General features: G+C 32.5%; 1 non-coding gene across 1 annotated transcript; it reads left to right on the forward strand.

Annotated features, from left to right (window-relative positions):
• The first annotated feature begins 5,428 nt into the window (after positions 1-5,428).
• Positions 5,429-5,532, forward strand: LOC129494449 (U6 spliceosomal RNA). Its single transcript, XR_008661344.1, has one exon. It is a non-coding gene; the product is annotated as a U6 spliceosomal RNA (small nuclear RNA).
• Positions 5,533-5,951: the final 419 nt, after the last annotated feature.

Genomic DNA, 5,951 nt, shown 5'->3' on the forward strand with positions numbered 1-5,951 from the left:
AGTGTCCTTTGCATGCAAAGGAGTTACTAGGATATACAATGTGCTAAATAAATTTGGGGGGGGGGGTAACTACGCAAACATAAGCAATAAATAATATTAGAAGGGAGAATATCCTTTGGAGTAGCATTTAACTTAAATATTTATTTGGGTAAAGTTGACTTCATTATAGAGTTTCTCTGTATAGGAAAATAGCTGATCTTCTCATTTTTAAAGATATTCTTATGTGGGGGCACCTGAATGGCTCCATCAGTTAAGCATCTGACTCATGATTTCGGCTCAGGTCATGAACTCAGGATTGTGAGAATGAGCTCTGCATCAGCTCTGCCTCAGAACAGGGTCTGCTTGAGATTCCCTGCCTCTCCTTCTTCCTCTCTCCCTGCTTGCTCTTTCTCTCTCTTTCAAATAAATAAAATCTTGAACATATTCCTTAAAAATATATTCTTATGTGTCCTTCATATATATGAAAACATTTATGGCCAATTTTAAATTATTCCTAGTTACTTTATAATTTCATTTTATTACTGAGCATTTTAATCTGTCACTTACTGGTGATAATGTATTTATATTAATAGAAACACATCTTATTGTGTGTTGATGTATTATCTACCCCAAATGATAAAACTTTATGATGAGTCTTTTAAAAAATATTTTATTTCTTTATTTGAGAGAGATTGAGAGTGTGAGAGAGAGAGTACGAGCCCATTTTGGGGCAGAAGGAGAAGCAGACTCCCCACTGAGCAAGGAGCCTGATGTAGGCTGATCCTGGGACTCTGGGATCATGACAAGAGCAAAAGGCAGACGCTTAATCCACTGAGCCACCCAAGCACCCCCTTGATGAGTCTTAATATACTTTTGCTTATGTTCTTTTAAGTTTTTCTTTGTCAAAAGTCATACTATTTTGTAAATAGTTACCATATTCTTCCTTCATTATTCTTAACTTACTATTTTTTTAAAAAAATGGTCTTTTTACATTGCCTAAAACTAAGAATGATCCCTGTATTTTTATAGAGTTAGTTGATTACATAAATGACATGAGATGGATGAGATTTAAAACTCCTTAACGATATAATAATGGTTTAAAAAGGAATCTAGTATGGCCCTGCAAGCCTCAATCCTCAATTCACTGTTAGCTTGCTCTAGCTTCCCCTGTGTCTATAAGTAAATATAGCTGAGATAGATTCTTTGTTTATCTGATTAGATTAGCTAGTAATTTTGATCTACCAGTTGGTTTCCACATGATGACATATAACTGTAAGTGTATATTCATTTACTTTTTTACATTTGCTTGACTACTTTTGGTCAGATGTTGCTTTATTTGATATTAAGTCTAATATTAAACACACTAATCCAATGCATATAGAAGACTGGTTTGTATACTCCTTGGGGTATAAAGGTGCATGGTTGCTCTATGTGAAGAAAAGAAGAAATGCTAGAATATTAAAAAGAAGAGGCTTTATATTACACATAGAAGGCATAATGAACTATGCTAATAAAGTATGAACCTAATGGATCTTCAGTAATGTACAGATAAAAATCTTTCTGAATTAACTCAGCAAATTGATGTTGTTAATGTGGCTAAAAATTCTTTCTCTTAGCATAGTAAATAGTCCCTATAAAATCTTTATACTTAACTTACTTGTGAAAATTATTTATCCGTAAATTGCATGAATAGCACTCTTGCCTTTCAAATTATCTCAAATTCCGTATTAATGGACTCTAAATTAATAAGGCTTTTCTGTATTTCAGCTATTCCATAATTAAACTAGTGATTTTTATCAACTTAGAATTAAAGTCTTTCAATCTTGAAAGAACTAAAAATAGCAAACATTAATACAATTTAGCTATATTAGGGCATCACTATCCTGAATTTTAAGGAACCATGATAGAAACTGATCTAAAAAGATATATATCTTTCTGTTATATGTGTAAAATTTTCCATTCTAAGTTTTTTCTCAGTAGGAAAATATTTTCAAATGAATGTACAAGGTAATGAATTAAAAGTAATACTTAAAAGAATTTTTTTAGACTTAACCTTGCCTATGCTATATAAATATAAACACTGGTCATATAAAGAGGTATGGAGTAACAATGATATATCACCATATAAGAAGAAAATAACACCTTTAGGAATGAACTTATGAATTAATAAGAAGTTTTTTAATAAATTATTTCAGATTTGAATATGTATATAATTTTATAAGTATTTATTACTAATCATAATCTTATAATAAAATAGATACTTTTAAGCATTTGTTTTGCCCATATATGTCTTGATTGTTTGTTTATGAAAGTGTGTTTCTGAATAGCTGGTTTCAGACCATTTGACTGGATTTATATCAGCAAGATGAAAGAAATGCAAGCAATGCTTCTCAACATATGAATAGGTAGGGTATGTGTATACACATTCACAGTTGGAGTCTCCCAATTAGGCAAATAAAAAGTTTTAAAATTTGGATGAAAAGGGAATTTTTCTTTTTTTTTTAAAGCATTTTATTTTTTTTTAATTTTTATTTATTTATGATCTTCACAGAGAGAGAGAGAGAGAGAGAGGCAGAGACACAGGCAGAGGGAGAAGCAGGCTCCATGCAGGGAGACTGATGTGGGACTCGATCCCAGGTCTCCAGGATCGCGCCCTGGGCCAAAGGCAGGCCCTAAACCGCTGCGCCACCCAGGGATCCCGAAAAAGGAATTTTTCTCAGACTATTCAAACCAGGACAAAAATGTTTAACCTGGTATCCATGAATATGCTTTATACTCTGAATCCCTTAAGTCATATTTATATTTTGGGTTATAAGCGTCTCTTTTTGGGGGTTTGTTTGTTTGTTGGGGTTTTGTTTTCTCTTTTTCTTTCTTTTTATTTATTTATTTTTTTAGAAAGAGATTCAGAGCTTTCATGAGAATCTGAATGGCATCCATGACAAGGAAGTGAAAGCACTCCTTAGCTAGAGGAATGTAATAATATGTACCTGAGGAACAACCTAATGACCTCTGAGGAAGTCTACTTTTACACTTCTGGGAAGATTGTGGAAGTTTTATTGAAACAGAAATGGGAGACATCTCTTCTCCTCAAACTCTACATTCTCTGTAAAAATTAATACTCAAGAGTGTTTTTGCTTATTTAATCTGTATTCTTGGCAGATCTCAAAAACTCCCAATAGAGAAAATTAAATCATTTTTATTTACTGACAAATTTAACTATGGAGATTATGTGTACCCCTCATTACAGAAATGTCCAAATTGAAAATTCTCTATTCTAAAGCTGTGCATATTTTAAATGTCTTAATAAAACATTTTAAAATAATCACATTTTTACTTTCAGATTACTCTTGCTTTAAAGATGATGGTGAAAAGTTTAATTCAAAATGAAATGGACGAGGATCTGCTATCAATATTATCTGAACAGGGAATTGCAACTGGCCTCTCCAAAAGAACAACTGGACAAGCTAAAGAAAATAATTAAACATATGTAAAGCAGGTAGAACTAAAGAGATGGTGAGGTATTACGTAGTTGAAATCCAAGAAGAAGAATATCTAGAGAAATAAAACTTTTCTCTTTGTGTTTCTCTTTGTGTTTTCATAAGGGAATCTGTTCATCATAATGTAGGGTCTGATATACAAAGTAAGAAAATGAACAGTGTGTTCCAAAGAATCATGGGGCTAGGAACAAAAACCATTAAGATTCAGAGCCCATTAAGAAAAAAGAGCTGTTTATTTTTGAGGGTAGCACCATAGGAGAGCAGTTTTCAAAGTGTGGCCCATGGATCCTAGATAATTACTCCTCATCTAAGTTCCAGAAGGAAGCACAGAGGAACAAATGAAAAAAATGTAGAAAAGATCTAATACACAAAATACATGTAAATTGGAAACTTGGAGTCAGAGGAGTAAGTTGGAGCAGAGGCAATATTTGAAAAGACAGCAAAGGATATCATACCACATATTTAACAACATACAAGATAAATTTTTAAAAAGCACATCTAATGCTGAAAAACAAAGTCAAAAGAAAACTCTGAAAGTAATCAGAGAAAAAGACATATTACTTACTTCAAAAGATACAAAAGATCAACTAAGACTGACAATGTAACTACTAACTAGTCAAGGGAGGAAATATAGAGTAATAGGAAAAAACCTTACAAATGAAGACAAAAAAGGAAAGATAGATCAGATGATATAAATAGCAAACCAATAATAAGAGGGTAAATTGGAACAAATTATGAGTAAATATACTGACTATAAGTGATTTCTGTACTCAAAAGCTAAAGATTTGTCATATGGAAAACAAAAATTTCAGAAAGCAAAGTTTTACTTTATAGAACACACCTAAATAAAAGAATAGAGAAATTAAAAAGATAAAAGAAGAGAAATCAAAAGGCCTTTAAGGAAAATAAAATGATGACAGTAGATGGAAAGAGGAGCAAGAGAACATCATAATGATAACATTTTAATTTAGGGGAATCTAGACTGGGACAAGGTGAAGTAAGTGAGGCACCTGGCACATCATTTAAAGGACTCTCAGTTACCAATTCTGCACTTGTATGACTCTGAGCATGAGAACCTCCCTAAAATGATGTACCCTAAGCACCTCAATTGATTCATCCTGGTTCTGGCTCTGTCAGAAAACAAATCAATTCTTAATGCCTATGCATCTATTAACTTAGCCTTAAAATAATAAAGCAAAACTTAATAGAATTTAAGGAGAAAATAACATATCTATATTCATAGTTGGAAATAATATGAGTCTTTTATAATTAATAGAATAAGCAATACTCGTTAACAATAAAATAAAATATTTGAAAATTATGATCAACAAGCTTAACCTAACTGGTGTGTATAGGACCTACCTATGTATATAGAAACTATACTAATTTATACATATTTATTTCAATATGTACACAGCATTTAAATATTCACCATATGCCAAGCCATAAAACAATTGTCAACAACTTTAAAGAATTTAAAACATGCAAAGTATGTTCTATGACTAAAGTGCAATTAATCTAAGAGTCAATATCTAAATGTTTACTAAAAATCCTTACATGTTTGGGAATAAAGAACTGTATTTCAAATAACACATGAATAAAATAAGAAATCAAAAGGGAAATTAGAGATTATGATCTCAGTGATAATAAAAATTGTTCATGAGATGCCTGGGTGGCTCAGCGGTTGAGCATCTGCCTTTGGCTCAGGTTGCGATCCCAGAGTTCTGGGATCTAGTCCCACATCAGGCTCTGCAGAGGGAGCCTGCTTCTCCCTCTTCCTATGTCTCTGCCTCTCTCTCTATGTCTCTCATGAATAAATAAATAAAATATTTTTAAATAATAAAATAAAAATAAAAATAGTTCATATTTAAACATGTGGGATGCAACTAAAACAGTAGATGAAAATTTTCAACCACATTGCAAGTGTCAAAAGTGTATTAGAAATTATTGTAGTGCTCACTTCGGCAGCACATATACTAAAATTGGAACAATACAGAGATTAGCATAGCCCCTGTGCAAGGATGACATGCAAATTCGTGAAGGATACCATATTTTTTAAGACATAGTGAGAGGGAATATAGGGGAAAGGAGGGAAAATGAGTGGAAAAATTAGAGAGGGTGACAAAACATGAGAGACTCCTAGCTCTGGGAAAGGAACAAAGAGTACTGGAAGGGGAAGTGGGTGGGGGGATAGGGTGACTGGGTGATGGGCACTGAGGGGCGCACTTGACGGGATGAGCACTGGGTGTTATACTATATGTTGGCAAATTGAACTTCAGTAAATAAATAAGTATATTTATATATATAAATATTATAAATAAATATTAAATATTTATTTATAATAAATATTATATATATAAAGAAATTACTGTATAATTGTTTTGAGGAATCTACCCTAAGGAAATAAATAACCAAAGATTCAGGTAATAGGGGCACCTGGGTGGATCACTGGCTCACTCTGTTAAGTGTCTGCTT

This window comes from Nyctereutes procyonoides, unplaced genomic scaffold (genome assembly GCF_905146905.1).
Source record: "Nyctereutes procyonoides isolate TBG_1078 unplaced genomic scaffold, NYPRO_anot_genome, whole genome shotgun sequence".
Lineage (NCBI taxonomy): Eukaryota > Metazoa > Chordata > Mammalia > Carnivora > Canidae > Nyctereutes > Nyctereutes procyonoides.